The following is an 18,117-nucleotide window of genomic DNA, read 5'->3' as shown; positions in this document are numbered from 1 at the left end:
GAGGGGGTGATGGGGCCTGGGGGCAGTGGGAGTAAGGGGTGGTTAGGGTTAGGATCCTAGTTAGTGTATTAGATTAGGGTTAGGATTAGGATTAGGATTTAATCTAGGTTAGTTTATTAGGATTAGGGAAGGATTAGGATCTAATGACTAACAGAAGTCTAACACCGTCAGTCAAAAGGGTAAGTGGATGTATTTTTTTAATAGTGGAGGGTATATGGTGAATTTGGAAAGTTGAAAGGATATATGGTGCAAAAAAATTTTTGTCAAGGGTATATGGTGAAAAAAGCGTAATTTATTTTAACCAGTTTACAATTAATGTATAAAACTAATTATTGCGTCTGGGTTAGGAGTGATAATGAGTTCTGTCTGTTTGCAAATAGTTCGGGGTCGGTTCGGTCTTTTACCAGCCTGAGGTGCGGCGAACGAAGAGGAGGGGGAAGGGGGCTCAACGACGAAAGGGGAGGGGGTATTGGTGAGGAGGTCGTAGTTGTGAGGGGGTGATGGGGGCAGTGGGGTAAAGGGTTGTTAGGGTTAGGGATCAAGTTAGTGTATTATATTAGGGTTAGGGTTAGGATTAGGGTTTCATTGAGGTTATTTAATTAGAATTCCGGGAGAATTAGGGCCTAATGACTAACGGAAGTCTATCTATCACCGTCAGTCAAAAGGATAAGTGGGTGTATTTTTTGAAAAGTGGAGGGTATATGGTGAATTGGGAAGTTGAAAGGGTATATGGTGCTAAAAAAAATTTGTTAGGGATATATGGTAAAAAAAAACTAGTAAATTATTTTAACCAGTTAACAATTAATGTATAAAACTAATTATTACGTCTGGGTTAGGGGTGATAATGAGTTCTGCTTGTTTGCGAACAGTTCGGGCTCGGTTCGGTCAAAACTCGAGTCATGGTAGCTCGTCTCGGATTCGGGCTCGGCTCGAGACCTTAACGAGGCAAGCTGAACTAGGTCAAGGTCGGCTCAAAAAGCTCATGAACAGGCTCGATTATTATTTTATATAAAAAACTAATATTACTTAAAGGGTTTAAAAAGTTATTATATGCTAAAAGATATAAAAAGTTATTTATACGTATCCTTTTATACAATTTTTTACATTAAACAATTCACATCTTTTCTCTTTGTATCTTTTTAGAACTACTTTCGATTATTTACCTATATTTGTGAGTAACGCATTTGTTTATCATGTAAATTGAAATAAAATACATTTATTCGTGCTAATTTTTGAATTTAGTCTATAATTTTAAAAGATCTATCAAATGCCGAATATGAATTTTCTGTTTGGTTTAATGATCTGTTCGTTTATTCTTAATTGTCTCAAATCGAGCTCGAACTCGAGCCGAGCCGAGCTCGAGCCTCTAGAAAAGCTCACAAACTCAAGCCAAGCTCGAGCCGAGCTTCACTTATCGAGCTCACGAATCGAGTTGAGCCGAACTAAACGAAAAACGAGCCGAGCCGAGCTCAATACAGTTTGGGCTCGGCTCGTGCTATAAGCGCCCCTAATTCCGATCCACCGTTCCGGATCGGAATTTTTCCGGGTTTGGACCAAATCGGAAACTCGAAATCCTAATTTTAGGCGAAATCCTCGGTCCAATCTGGCCTAAATTTTGATCCGGTACAATCCAAATTTCAATCCGGTCCAAATTACGGTCCTACCCTACCCTTTGCACACCCCTAATCATTGCTCGTGAGAATACCGAGACATAAGAGCTTTTCAATAAGTACTACTGCATATAAGATATTTACATTTGCTAGCTAAACCTGTAACGCCGGACCTCTAATCATCATTATTAGGTTAATTAGAGAGTCATTTGCAGCGAAACCTAGAGGGTTAGTGCGTTACCGTCATACTTCTCGAGCGGAAAGCACAAGGCTAACATAAATTCATAACTTAAAAATATTATAACTTAAATCATCATAATTATCCACCAATAAAGACTAACGTTGAAATTTAGCAACTAACATAGTTTGACATAAACTAAACCATAAGTGCTTTAGGAAAACTTAAACTAAACAACTCTTCACAGTTACGCCATCCTGTTATCATCGTCCGTACTTAAAACAGGAAACAAAACATCATGAGTCGAGGCTCAGTAACATACTACTCTAACATCGTAAAACATTTCAATTCATTTTATTAACAAACAGGGAGGAGAGAAATAGTAAAACCATTTCATAAACATGTCATTTAATCGAAAACATAAAACATTACCATCATCCTTTATCATGTTAATTCTGATCATATATCTTTTAATTAGGTAATTTGGCTAGTACGTCATAAATTGTTACGGTTACGATTCGCAAAAAGAGCGAACCAAAATATTGTTTCGAATGGTCAACTACCCATGAACACCCCTAGCCTTGTGTATATCCAATATGTACTTAATGTCGTCAATTGTTTACGCTGGGACATGCCTGTCTTGGTATGTTTGAATATTCAATGCATACTGGTCATTCATACTATTAGAATTATTGGAAAAAGTTATTTAGATTGTCAAAATTCTTTCTTTCTCATGACTTCGTTAGAGGAAAAGTTGATAGGACCATGTTCTTCCGTTTAAAAGGACCATACATATTAGTAGCCCAGATTTATGATGATGATATTATATTTGGTGCTACTAATGACTTTTTTGTAAGGAGTTTCCTGATCTTATGAGTAGTGAATCGGAAATGAGGAAAAGTTGAACTTTTTTTGGGCTTGCAAATCAAGCAATTCGAAAGAGGAACAATGATCTATCAACAAAAATATGTCAAGGAACTACCGAAAAAATATGGACTGGAACAATTCAAAACTAACCACACTCCTATAGGAACAAGAACAAGGTTAGATGAAGACACTAAGGCTTCGTTTGATAGGGCGTAAAACATTTTCAGTGTAAAATGATATTCATGGAAAACAATTTACAATGAAAAACACAATTTCAAAATTAGTTTTTCGTTGTTTGGTTCAATGTAAGAAAAATGATGAAATGAAAGAGATAGTAAGGAGTTAGTGAGAGGAGTGTACAAGAAAGATAAGAAAAACAGTTTTCCCTTCATTTTGAGGGAAAATGGTTTTCCATCATTAGGAGAGTAATATTACTCCAAGGGAAATTGGTTTTACACTCTTTTGTCAGCCAAATGATGTAAAATTGAAAATAGAGAAAAATAGTTCTGTAGGAAAGCGTTTTACGCGCTAGCAAACGGAGCCTAATGGTAAGGAGTCGTGATACAACCATACCCGGTATGGGGAGGCAGTTACCCATACCCGGTATGGGGTGGCAGTTACCCATACCCGTTATGGGGCGGCAGTTACCCATACCAGGGCAAAATGGTAATTTTAAGCAAAAAAGCAATACAAGGTTAGTAAGGACCATTTTGAAGATGAAAAAAAAGACAAATCATTTCTACAGCTCTTCTTCTCCTCTGTCCTTTGTTGTTTTGAAAATCGCCCATTTCTACAACTCTCCTCCTCCTCTATCCTTTGTTGTTTTGAAAATCGCATCAGGTAATAGGTATGTTGCTGAATTGAAGCAAATAATTTTGTATTTAATGAATTGGTGAAATTTAGTTCAAACATTGAATTTATCAGAATTTGGTTTAATTGCAATGAGGAATTTCAGGTGATTAAGCGGTAGTTTCACGAGTCGGAAGATCCATAATAAATTTCGAGCTTCGAATTTGGGCTGGTATGTAAGTGCTTGGAATTGTTTTGATTTATAGAAATAAAAAGGTTTACTGTGTAAGAAATTCGTATAATTATATTGATTTACTAGAGTTGGAGTTGGAAATTAGTTTTTCTAAGTTGCATTGAATTGTATGAAGTTTGAATTGTGTTTTGAAAATTTAGAAACTGTTGGAATTTTGCGAATAGTAGATTTGTTATAGATGTAAAGTAAAATAGTAATAATATAGGTGGTTTAGAAAAGTAAATGTCACAATTTAGGGTTATATGTTTGAAAAGTGTGTGTGTTTTTTTTGTATAGTGTTGCTGTGTGGTTGCAAGATTTATTGGGTCATTTGAAATCTTCTGTCATTTTATGAGCTAGATTGAAATGTGAATTGGCAATTTGAACTACAGTGTAGTAGGGCGATGATACGGCACAGTTGAGTGAGCATAGCTACGACATGTTATCTAATGTTAGTAACTTAGAATATTAGCATTTGTATGTTGACTTGAATAATGTTGTAGATGTAAGAGGAGGAAGTATATAACTCGTGTTGCAGAGAAGGTAATAGGTCTATTTAGGAATTGGAATTGAATAAACTTCTGAGTATTGCGAAATTAGGGTAATGTGCTGATGTTTGGGGAAATTTATGGCAATTGAGAGACTTAATCATCTTTGGTGTTTTAGTTATGTGTGAGATCATTTTTTTTTATTTATGAGAGTAATTCGTTAATAAATTAGTTATGTTCAATTGATTTATGTGTATTTATTCATATAAAAACAGTTATTGGCAGAATATAAAACTGTTGGCAGAAAAACAGTTATGGATTGTATTTTACAAATTGATCTTCATATTGGCAGAATATGTATTTAGCAGAAAACAGTATGCAAATTATGTTGGTAAATAGCGTTTAATATGTATCCTTTTAATATTGTTATTGTGTAATTGCGATGTTATTGGTTAGTATATGAACATGTCGATTGAGAAGTAGAAAATAAGACAATTTCAATTTAGATGTACATTTTGCATATAGATGGATGATGAGGTATTAAGAGATGAGTTATGATGAAGAAGTTGAATGTTTGGAGGTAAATGACTGAATTTGGAGGGTGTCGCTATTGTTGTTGGGTGTTATTATTGTTGTTAATTATTATTGTTGTTACTTAAATTGATGAACATGACAGGATGACAGGATGACGAAGTGAGAAATGGAAATAAGAGGAAAAGAAAAAGTTCGAAAAGAATGGCTAATAAGGTAAATGTTGTATGATTTGAAAAGTTGTATAGTAATTTTTTGAAATGTAATTGTAAAAAATGAAGTGTGGTTGGAAGTTAATATATTTTGGTGATCAAAGTTCTTTTTTTTTTTTTTTTAGCCAGAAAAACAAGAAACTAGGGAGGGACCTAATTTACAGGCCACCCTAAAGCATCCTTACGGATGATCTTGGAAAAAGCAATATCAGGAGATTCAAACCAATAACAAAGATTCGTAGTGGAATGGCCATGATGTGCCATCCAGTCGGCTGCAGAATTAGCTTCTCTAAAAACATGCTGAATATTATAATTATCAAATTTTAGCAAATCAGCCAAAGCATCATTAATAAGAGCATCAATTGACCAGGGAATTTTCCAGACTCTTTTAATGGCTTGAATAACCGAGAGATTATCGCCCTCAATAGAAATATTATTAGCCCCTAGACAAAGAGCTCCCCTAATACCTTCTCTTAGACCCCAAGCCTCAGCAACTAAAATGGAATTATTATCAGCAATGGCATTTGCACCACTAAGCAAAAGATTCCCCACAGCATCTCTAATAACAAAGCCTAAGCTGTGCTACCATTCTGCAACTTGGAACCATCAAAATTAAGTTTAACAAAATCAAGAGGAGGGGGGGACCAACTAATACTAGGCCTAGGCTTTTTAGCTTCTTTAACAACTTGTTGACTATATTCCAACTTGGAAAAATTAGAATATGAACAATCTAGATTATGCATATAAGCTTTAATCATATATCCTAGTTTGGCTGGAGTAAAGCTTTCCTGACGAAAAGTGATACTATTTCTAGCATACCAAATGAACCACCACACAATAGCATAAAAATTGAGGTTCTTAAGAGTCAAAGAAGACTTAAGATTGCCAAAGTACTCAATAAAAGAAAGTTCACTATTATTAATAGGAAGAGGAGAAAAAACCCCATTGACATTAACTATTTCTAAAACATCATGCATAAAAGGACAGTCAAGAAATAAGTGATGGTCATCTTCAGAGTGGTAGTTACAAAAAACACACTCTAAAGGAAGGAAAATATGACTCATTTCTAACCTCTTTTTAGTGGGGAGACCATTCTGACAAATTTTCCACAAAAAGAATTTAATCTTGGGTGGAATGGACAAACCCCAAATCCAAGCAAAATTAACCTGGTTGGGTGGATCTAAGCCATACCCTTGAAGCAGAGCAGCACCTGATTTAACCGAATATTCTCCATCTGCAGTAAGACCCCAAAAAATCCTATCTGCCATTGTATTATAAGGGATAAAAATTTTTAAAATCTCATCCACAATACTAAGCGGAACATAATTTAAGAGAAGTTCTTTATTCCATTGAGCAGCATCTGTAATGAAAAAACTTACCATCAACTCCTCTGACCCAATACTAGGTGAGTATTTATTTTTAATAGGGTAATTAAACACCCAATTATCATTCCAAAATGAGATACTCTCCCCATTTCCCACCATCCATCTAAGACCTTGCTTAAAGGTGTACGAAGTGTCATTAGTTACGCCATTGCCACATACATTAGCTTTAGTTTTATAAGTGAATAAGGTGTCTTGTTTTAAATATTTTTGCTTAACGAGTTTGACCCATAAATTATTAGGCACCTAATTATTTTCCAAAGGAGTTTAAACTGAAGAGCTAAATTATTAATTTTAGCTTTTCTCAACCCCAATCCTCCAAATTTTTTAGGTAAACAAATCTTACCCCAACCTATCAAATTAGGAGCTTTAGAATTCGGATCTTTATTCCAAAGAAAATTCCTATAGTTTTTATCTAATGAGAGAGGATATAAGAGGGAGAGTAAAACTTTGCATTTGGAAGCTAGCTTTAGAAGCCAGATTAGACTGAATTAAAATGGCTCTACCTGCTTGGGATAGAGAATTGGCTCTCCACTTGGTAAGTTGAGAGGAGACTTTTTCTTGGATAGAACTAAAAGTTGCATTTGTGACCTTGCTATCAATGATTGGACAACCCAAATAGTTACCTAGTGATAGAGAATCATCCATCTGGAGAATATTTTGAAAGACACTTAATAATTCTACTGGGGTATTTGTAGTACATTGAAAAGCAGACTTATGAAAATTGACAAGTTGGCCTGACATTGAGCAGTATTTGTTAAGAATAGATTTTATAGCATGACAACTTTCTACTTTAGCTTTTGCAAAAATCATTGTATCATCCGCAAAAGTTAAAAAAGGATATTAACTCTAGAATGACCAAGAGTGACTCCTATCAACTAGAATCATAGAACTAGCTTGAAACATTGAGGCTAAAATTTCTGCACATAGAATAAAAATGTACGGAGACAGAGGATCTCCTTGACGAATACCTCTAGAAGGGAAGAACATATCTCCAGGAATACCATTAACTATTACAGAAAAGGACACTGTTGTAATGCATTGATAGAGCCAATTAATCCATTGCTCACAAAAACCCAATTTTTAAAAGTTGCAAAAATAAAGCTCCATTCTAGTCTATCATAAGCTTTTTCCATATCTAATTTAATAGCTAACCACCCTTCTCTTCCTTTTTTATTTTTAAAAGAGTGAAACACTTCATGAGCTAATAAAATATTATCTTGAATTTGTCTTTCAGGGACAAATCCCCCTTGTAAAGGATGAATAATCCGACCCAACACTACTTTCAATCTATTAGCCATAATTTTTGAGATAATTTTATAAATTGTTGAGAAAGACTAATAGGTCGAAAATGATTTGGGTTAGAAGGAGCTTCTATTTTAGGAATTAGAGTGATAAAAGTATGATTAATTTCTTTTAAAATTTTTCCTGAGTGAAAAAAGGCTTTAATAGCCCTATACACTGAGTTCCCCACGAGAGTCCAATACTTCTGATAGAAGAAAGGAGTAAAACCATCTGGACCCGGAGATTTATCCGTTGCTAGATCAAACAAAGCAGATTTGACTTCTTCGATTGATATATCAGCACATAAGTCTATGTTATCATTTTCAGAAATTATACACTCTAATAAAGACAAATCAGAGTCATAATTAAAGGAACAATCCATATTCTTAGTAAATCTTTTCTTAAACGCATTAGTAATACATTCTTCTACTAATTTTGGTTGAGTAACTAAATGCTCAGACGGGTCTTTAATAGAAGTGATTGAATTACGATTTCGTCTAATCGAAGCACACGCATGATAATACTTTGTGTTTGCATCCCCAAATTTTAAATTATTAGACTTAGCCTTGATTTTCCATGAGGAGTCTTGAAAATCTAACAGTTTTGTTTGCTTAGCCAGCAATAAATTTTGTTTTCTAATTAGATGAGGGCAATCATTATGTTCAAGTAACTGATTTTGAATTCTAATTAGCTTTCCTTCAACATTACTTAATTGTCTAGCTATATTACCAAATCTGGTAGTGACCCAATTTTTAGCCTTTTCCTTTAAAAGCTTGCACTTTCTTGTTAAACAATACATGTTCGAACCTTGAAACTTTTGACACCAAGTTTTCTTGATTAAAATATCAAAATCCTTTCGAGTCGTCCATATTTTATCAAATTTAAAAGGGGGAGCTTTTAGATTACTAAGGGTTTTGATTTCCAATGATATAGGACAATGATCTGAAGAAGTAAATAGATGATGGATAATTTTTGCATTTGGGAAGGCATTTAGCCAACTTATACTCGCAACTCCTTTATCTAACCTTTCCAAAATATTATTTGAACCGCTTCTTGTTTTTCGCCAAGTATATGGGTTCCCTTCAAAAGGGAGTTCTATGCATTCGATAGCAGAGTAGAAATAATTCATAATAGCTAATCTGGAAAATCTAAATTCAGCCCCACCAAGTTTATCTGAATGGGAGCTTAACTCATTGAAGTCCCCTAATATTATGAAAGGGCTTTCAAGCATTCTAATAAAATCAATTAATTCATCCCAAAATTCATACTTCGAATTATAATTAGGAGGAGCATAGATGAAAATGGCAATAAAGCTAAAATTAATGGCTAATAGCTCAATTTTACAAGCCCAAAAACGGGAAGCTTTACTAATGGTAATGGATGATAGGATAAAAGGATTGCAACTATCATTCTTCCACATGATCCACATACCCCCTGCTAATCCCATTGACGGAAGGAAGTCAAAATGAGTAAAGCCACAGTACCTAACACATCCTTCAGAAGGAGGTGTTGACACTTTAGTCTCACAGAGCATCATAATTTTAATCTTATTAGATTTACAAAAAACTTTCACTTCTTCCATAGCTAAAGGTCTCCTCGAACCTCTTATATTCCAACTACTGATAATCATAAAACATAGTCATTTGGAAGGCAAGACTTAACTAAGTCCTGCCCCTCGTCATACCTGATATCAATTATTTTCTCCAACCATACTTTACATGATAAAAAATTCAGATTGGCAAGTTCTCTAACATTGAGAAACATCCACAAGATCTTAAATGATGGCATTACATAATGAATAGCAGACAAACTATATATATTTATCAAACAGTGGATGATAACTTGCAAAAAGACATTGCATTTTTCTTTAACAGAGCTCTTTGGCACAAAATAGACAAGGCCTTCTAGTGGCATATGATGATAAAAATAATTTTCTCCATTCCAATAGCTTCTGGGGCTTAGAATGGAGTGATAGATTCCAATCCAATAGCTTCTATAGCCTGAATCGGAGTTGTTATAAAGGAATACATTTTTGAGAAACAACCAACAAAATCCAATCCAATAACTTCTATTTTCTAGCTTGGATTTCGTTAAATTGGACAAAGAAGGAGCTATCAGTCCAAAATCAGAGGAGACCAGCACAATATGAGTATAGTTGAGAGATAAACCAATTATATCTATGAGGTAGGACTTTAAACAACATCCGGAAAATGAGCATTCTAAAAATACAAGAATCCAAAAGAAGACAATTATTACAATCTTTTGAAGGAATTGAAATTCCTTCTTAGCTTGCCAATTTATGATTAAATCATAAAAACTGAAAATTCTCACAAACAAACAAAAAACATAATACTTCATATTAATTAGAAAGAAGTTAAACATCTCACCTAATTCTAAAGATGAACTTTCTAGTGAAAACTTTTCTAAGAGAGGTAACCATACCTTGCTGCTCACCTTACATGAACCTTTCTGATGGGATTGAAAAAAATACAATTTAATGCATGAATTTAAAAGACTTTTCTCTTCACCCTTATATACCAAGCAAATCTTATGAGCAACAATCCTAAGCCGTTTCATGGACATCATAAAACCGCAGTAATGAACTACTTCACAAGAAAAGCAAACAACTTTAATTTCCGGAAATTGAAGATGCTGGAATTCATAACATATACCCTGAAATGGAGAAGACTTGATGTCTTCAACATAGTCTCTATCCCACACAAAGCTAGCAGCAGCTACATAGTGACAGAGCCACCAGTAGCACACCACAACAGACATCACCCAACAGCCAGGAGGCTTGGTCAAGACTTTGGACGCAATCATATAAGGGAAATAAATTGGTAGCCAATTCAAAAGAAAAAGTATAATAACTTTCTCAAAGATCCACAAAGCATTTAGTAAAACACCCTCTAAAGGGAGTCCACCTGCCTTCATAGCATTCAATCTTATGAAACAATCACTAGACTTAATTATTTTCATAACCAAGACCCAAATCCAAGGCAAAAAATTAATTGTCTCATCCATTCTTACAAATAAAAGAACAGATGTCAAATGGTCTAACCAAGAGAGAGTGAAGAAAACACTTACAACCTGGTTGTTCACATTAAATTCAGAAACATGAAGTGGATTGGCACCACTGCAAAGAAGATTTGAATTTGCTAACTGGATGCACCAGATAACAAGTTTACTAACCCAATGTTGAAAATAAGCCAACTGAACCTTCAGCCAAGAAATTGGACACTTGAAATCTTGGAAGAAAAGGACCAAAAACCAAGAATCTTCAAATACAAAGATGAAGAAGAACGGCATGCGCAAAACACAACTGAGCAACAAAATGATAAGAGCACATAAAGCCAAGAATTCCTTTGAACCACCACTGGTAAACGATAATAAAACCAAACCACCATCGAAACAGAAATCACGGAACCTACAAACCCTAGCCAGGAAGCCAAGTTTGAACTTGAAGGGGAGAAAAATGAAACCTTTGATCCACTTTAAATACTGGATTGGGATTTTTACCAAAGAAATAGAAGATATAAACTGAGAAAGTAGAAATTGATTTCGGGAAATTGAGATGAAATTTCTCGAAAATTCGAACCCAAATTGGGGTAAAATCACGAAATGAATTGAGGAAATCATTTGCAACTGGAATACTCCAATAATTATACTTATGATGAAGCTAACCAGCAAGAATGCAGCAAGCTGGGATGCAAAATGGATCACTACATGGAATTGAGGCAATTTCGATTGGCTAGGGTTTCTATTTTGAGATAAATTGGGGCTTTTTTCTCTTGGCTTTTCTCTTTCTCTCTCTAACTCTTTCTCTCTCATCTTTTTTATGTAAGATTCGCATTCAAAGTTCTTTTGATACAATGAAGTACTCGTTTTTGTAAATTGTCAATGAAATACTTGATTTTGTAAATTGTCAATGAAGTACTCGATTTTGTAAATTGTCAATATTGAATATATCTTTGCGTATTTTATGTTATGATATGATTCATCAAACATTTGATATGATTAATCAAATATGGGACATGATTCACATGCCAACTGATATGAAAATACCACATAACTAATAATCTCTAATTAATTGTATGCAATAACATGTTAACTATATTCAAAGTTCATTTTTTAAGTTACAAAAGTTATCGTAAACTCGTATTCGATAAAAAAAAAAACTTAAGATGCACTAAAGAATAATTGTGTGTTGGTATTTTAATTTACAACTATAGTGTGTCTATGCTCATATGATAATAACGTATCAAGTATCATTCACTATTTATAGTTAAGGATTTATCAACTATAGTGTTAAGAACTATAATCATTATATAACATATTATAAGTTTTTATCAACTATGAATCGATAATAGTCACATTTAAACACGCTCAGTTCAATCGATAATAATAAAATTTAAACTCGTTCGTTCGATAATAGTCACATCTAAACTCGTTCATTTCGATAATAGTCCATTAAACTCGTTAAGTTCAATCGATAATAGTGAAATTTAAACTCGTTTAGTCGATAATAGTCACATCTAAACTCGTTCATTCGATAATAGTCACATTTAAACTCGTTAATTCGATAATAGTGACATCCAAACTCGTTCATTCGGTAGTAGTCGCTTTTAAATTGATATAGAAGAATTGTGATAAATGAAAAAACACATACAAAGGGTTATTTATAAGCATTTGATAAAATAATACCATTGAATGTTGGTTGAATATTTTTGTATTACTCTAGTTAAATAATCCATACATATATAACATATATAAAGTGAATATCATAGTCATGTATTTCACGACTCCTTACAAGTAAGAACACAATATCTATGATTGAATTTAATATATCAACTCCTTATTCCGTTTACGGCTTATTATTGGAATAAAGTGAATAAAGTAATGTAGTAATATTTATGCGATTTTTTATTATATTTATTTATACTTTTGTAATAGTTACATTTATTTATCTTATTATAAATGTTCAAAATAAGTAAGAACATATAATTATGATTGAATGATGTTCTGATATGATTCAATTAATGATGGTTATACTTTCACCTCACTCTGGTATGAGTTATGATAGGAAATTGTATGGTTGTTACGGATATGCATTAGCTACCTTTACAACGACATGAAACACTTCCTAGCAATTAATTGTTACTTATTAGCTACTAATTGTTACGTATTAGCAGCTAATTATTATTATTTGTTAGCTACTAATTGTTACGTATTAGCAACTAACTATTACTTGTTAGCTAGTAATTGTTACTTATTAGCAACTAATTGTTACTTGTTAGCTACTAATTCTTACTTATTAGCAACTAATTGTTACTTGTTAGCTACTAATTCTTACTTATTAGCTACTAATTATTACTTATTAGTAATTAATTGTTACTTGTTAGCTACTAATTGTTACTTATTAGTAATTAATTGTTAATTCTTATTTTCATATGAGTTTAATATGAGTGACATGAGTTAAAATACTTAAGGTGTTACTTATAAGTTACCTTAGCAATTAAGTGAAACACGTCTTAGCTACTAGTTTAATAAACTAATAACCATATAATATATTAAGCGAATCAGATTAGTAATTGAGTGGAATAAGATCCCTTCATATAATAAAGCGAGTGAGTCCTATCAAAATTTCAATTACACATATCACAAGCTGACTTAGTCATATTATAGCAACTAATTGTTACTTGTTAGCTACTAATTGTTACTTATTAACAACTAATTGTTACTTGTTAGCTACTAATTGTTACTCGTTCACTCTCCTTCGTTTATTCTTAACTCCTTCAAGAATAGTCAACCCTGAACTTTCATTCTAAAAAAACATGATGAACTTATGATGATAAAAATGAGGACACAAATCCTCCCCATTCAGATATGATTGACTGATGTTATGATATGATTTGCTTCTTCAATGATAAATAATGTTAATTTTCTATTATGATTTTAACAACAATTTATGATAGTGAAAAATAGTATTATTAAAGTGAACCTTGTCGTTCTACTTTCGATAATAGTCAGCTTTTGTCTTAATCGTGCATTCGATAATATTCGCACATTTTAAATCATTCAGGCGATAATACTTATTAGCTAGTTACCTTAGCAATTAAGTGAAACACGTCTTAGCTACTAGTTAACTTAACCATATAATATGTTAAGTGAATCAGATTAGTAGTTAAGTAAATAAGATCTATCCATATAACAAAGTGAGTGAGTCCTATCAAAATTTCAATTACACGTATCACAAGCTGACTTAATCATATTATAGCATGAAATTTATATGAGATTGGAGGAGCCTTTATAAAAAAAAATTAGTAAATCACAACATTGTCATATCACAAGTTGATGGATTCATATCAATAACTGGTTGAATCTTGTCACAAATTGAGTGAATCATATCGTATATTTAATGAATCATATCACAAATTAAGGGATCCTTTTTTAAATATTTAGTGAACTATAAGTTTAGTAAATGTATCATATTAATATCAAAAACGATCGAATATTTTTACAAGCGAGTCAAACATGTCACATTATGAGTGAATCAAAACAAGAATTAAGTACCAACTACCATATAACAGATTCAGGGTTCATATAAAAAAAATTACCAAATCATATCACTTATAATAGGTTCATACGAAATCGACAAATAAGTCCAAATCTTGAAAAATATTCTCTCTATTTTTTTATCTTTCTCACTTGGAATCTTGGCACTATTCATACTTAGAGAATCTTCTCAATTATTTAATAGTCTATAATATTTAATAGTCAAAACGCTAATAGTTAGTAGGACACCTTTGCCCACTAACGGGGTAATTGTGTAATTTCGCATATTTACATACACAAAAAGGGGTTTTAATAAAAACATGGGCTTCAAACACACAAACAGGGGTGATTTAACAATAATAAGAGTTTCAACTATATAAACAAGGGTTCTTATTGATAAGTGCGTTTCTAACGCACTTTATGACTTTCTTTTGGCTTGTTTTAGCTCTCTTTTCCTCCTTTTCTTCCTTCTTTCTCCTCACTTTTCCCTTCTATTTCATTTACTTGATCATACTTGGTCATAGTGACATTTTGCTAGACTTTCGATCTATTTTGATCGAATTTCTAGCACATATGCTTTCACCATGTTTGTTCGTGTTTCTATTGCAGGTATTGCCCTTTTCGGGGCCGAGAAATGCGAGACATGGCACAAGGGAACGAGCTAGAGGCTGAGAGGTAGCCTGAGGTGCGCTTGGTATGCCCCGCACACGATGGTGCGCCCACACAAGCTACTGGTGCGCCTGCACCATCGACCAATTCTGGAGCACAAAACAGATTACATTGGTGCGCCCGCACAAAGCATAAGGTGCGCTCGCACCTATATCTGGTGCGCCCGCACCAAACCGTGGTGCACCCGCACAATCTGACGAAGTAATTCAGGCTGAGGCAGGAGACTTAGGTGCGCCCGCACCTTACATGTGGTGCGCCCGCACCATCATCTAGTGCGCCCGCACCTTCATCTGGTGCGCCCGCACCATTTGACGAGAGATTTCCACCTTGAGGCAGAAGACTCAGGTGCGCCCGCACCTGAGGTCTGGTGCGCCCGCACCTGAGGTCTGGTGCGCCCGCACCTGAGCATGGTGCGCCCGCACCTCCTTTTGGTGCGCCCGCACCTCACGATCCGGAAAAAAAGAACGATCATTAAACCCTCTTTTCGAGAGGAGTTTTGGACTTACGCTTTCATTCTAGTTTTTACACAACATTCTAGGGTTTTGTATTAGAGAGAAAACACTTGAGTTTTCATTGGTAATTGAGATTAGAGATCATATTTGTGATTCGATTTACATTCAAGGTACTTTTCTTCAATTCAATTCAAAGTTTTAGTTTTTATTTCATTCTCTTGGTGTTTTTATGTTCTTATATTATTTAAGATCTTCATTCTCTTAGTTTAATAATTGTGATTTCTATTAGTTTAATAATTTCTTAATCATGTTTAACCTTAGATTAGTCATAGATTCATTGTTTAATTGCTTTAACTCCATGATTAGTGAGTAGTTTCATAATCTAGGGTTAGGGTGAAAGTATGAATTAGGGTTTTAAATATGATGTTGATGTGATTGTGATGTATGGAGAAGTTTATGCATTGACTTGGTGTTTTGAGACCTTAGGATAGATATTGATCACATTTATACTTTGGTATTTTGATTTCAAACGTTCTTAAATCGGATTTTGAACTCTTTTATCATCCCCAAGAATCAACTTAATTTCTATACCAAGATATTGGATGGAAATTAAGGGGATCCTTCATTAGGGGTTTTCCAAACTTATGAATCCTTAATCAATTAACTAAAGACCATTCGAGAGAGGATTTAGTTGATTGATTAAGTGATTACTCTTGAGGACCATTCGAGAGAGGACTCGAGTAATTTAGAGGGAAACTAAACCTTGCATAATCGTCTTTGTTGCTTCCAATCGCATTAACAATCATCATCCGTTCTTATTCATACTAGTAACCTTAACTCTAGTGTCTTTTATTTGATATTTAAACTCGTGATATTGCTTGTTCTAGTGTTAGATTAGTCTTAATGTTACCAAACATCTTTCAAACCCCCAAATACCTTTCAATTAGGTAGTCTAGACTTGATAGACTCTAATCAATCCCATTTTCCCTGTGGATCGACCCTTGACTTGCCCTTACTATTCCTTAGTAATTGCTTGTTAGGATTATAAATATTGTTTGGAAAGCGGTTCTTAGTGCCTGAACGACACACTAAAAACCTCTTATCAAAATGGCGCCGTTGCCGGGGAAATTGTGCTATTGATTGAAGTATATTTTAGTTTAGTTTGCTTAGTTGATTTTTCTTTTATTTTCTTTTTGACTGTGGTTGTTATTTGCTAATCCTCTGCTTAGCTTTGTTGTGTTACATGAGAAGAAGAACTCACGGTTCACCCACATTGCCTCTAGATCCTGAAATCGACCGTACATTGCGAAAGCTTCGGAAGAATTTGGAAAATTTGACTTTGGGTTCCGAGCCTTCTTCACCAATCTCAAGTACATCAAGTGAAGTTGAATCAGAAATGGGTAAGCAAATCCACAACTGTTTAGGGATTTCGGAAATCCGGGTTCCTATGTTCTTCAAGGTGGAATTCGACTCCCCACCACCACTACAAATTTCAGCATTCACCCTCAGTATACTCGGATGGTGAAAGCAGAGCAGTTTTTGGGGGTCAGATGAAGATCCTCTAGACCATCTCGACAGGTTTCTTGAGATCTGTGCCATGATAACACAACGATGTCTCTTCTGACTACATCAAGATGCACTTGTTCCGGTCCTCTCTTACCGGAAAAGCAAAGTCATGGCTTAAGAGCTTGCCTGCTAATTCCCTCACTACATGGGAAGAAGTTACGATGGCCTTCTTGAAGAAATACTTCCCGGAGTGGAAGACTGCGGACATAAGGAGGAAGATCTCCTCATTTGAGCAAGAGAACGATGAGACACTTGCCGAAGCTTGGGAGCGGTTCAAGGAGATGATCCGTTCATACCCTCACCATGAGTTCAACAAAAAACTACTCATGCGACTCTTATATGATGGTCTTGATCCGATTTCATGGGCCAACCTTGATGCTGGAGCGGGAGGTCAACTATCTAAGATCCCGCAAGAACAACTTGAGTCCACAATTGAGGAGGTGATCAAGAACTACTCATGGGGTGGAAGACGAAGAGGTGCTCAACCTAAGAAGAGCGGAAAGTTTGAAATTGACCTCATGGATCAAATTCAAGCTAAGATGGACCAACTCGACAAGAAGCTCTCCAAGATCAATCTTGCATCGTCTACTCCTTCACAGGTAAACTCTTTTTCTTGTGATATTTGTGGTGGTACTAACCATGATACTTCTTATTGTGGAGGTACCCATTCGGAGCATGTGGCGGCAATAATTCAAGAGGAGATGGATATCAAGGAAACCAAGGGTATAGGAACAATCAACAAGGAGGTTGGAGACAACCTCAACAAAACTACACCCAAGGATTCAACCAACCTCAACAAGGGTACAACCAAGCTCACAACCAAGGGTTTGCGCAAGGGTATAACCAAAACCAAAACTATAACCAAGGTGGTTCCTCCTCACAAGGGTCCAACACATTACCAAGCTCCACATCAAAGGACCAACAACCCAAAACCTCCCTCCAACTTCCATTCCCCAAACAAAATCCCGAACCTACACCATCTCCCGATCCAACCTCTCTCCAAATTCTCCAACAACTCCAATCCATGAACCAAATTCTCCAAAACCATGAGCAAAGGTTTCAAGAGCTACAAGCCCACAACAAAATGCTTGAAACCCAAATCGCCCAAGTAGCTGAGAAAAATCCCTCAACCCCCACAAATCAACTTCCAGGCCAACCCATTCCTAACCCCAACCTCCATCAAGCCAAAGCCATTCATTTGAGGTCGGGAACAAGTTATGCGGGCTAAGATGCCGAATGGGGAGTTAGAGAAGGATGAAGAAGCTGAGGTTGTTGAGGAGAAGGATGGAGCTGAGGAAACTG

General features: G+C 34.9%; 1 non-coding gene across 1 annotated transcript; it reads right to left on the bottom strand.

Moving 5' to 3' along the window:
* Positions 1-17,018: 17,018 nt before the first annotated feature.
* LOC125494445 (small nucleolar RNA R71) lies at positions 17,019-17,125 on the bottom strand. The gene has a single exon (XR_007270694.2). It is a non-coding gene; the product is annotated as a small nucleolar RNA R71 (small nucleolar RNA).
* Between the last annotated feature and the right edge of the window lie 992 nt (positions 17,126-18,117).

This window comes from Beta vulgaris, chromosome 1, assembly GCF_026745355.1.
Source record: "Beta vulgaris subsp. vulgaris cultivar EL10 chromosome 1, EL10.2, whole genome shotgun sequence".
In the NCBI taxonomy this organism is placed as follows: Eukaryota; Viridiplantae; Streptophyta; class Magnoliopsida; order Caryophyllales; family Amaranthaceae; genus Beta; species Beta vulgaris.
This window is presented reverse-complemented; position numbering and strand designations above follow the sequence as displayed.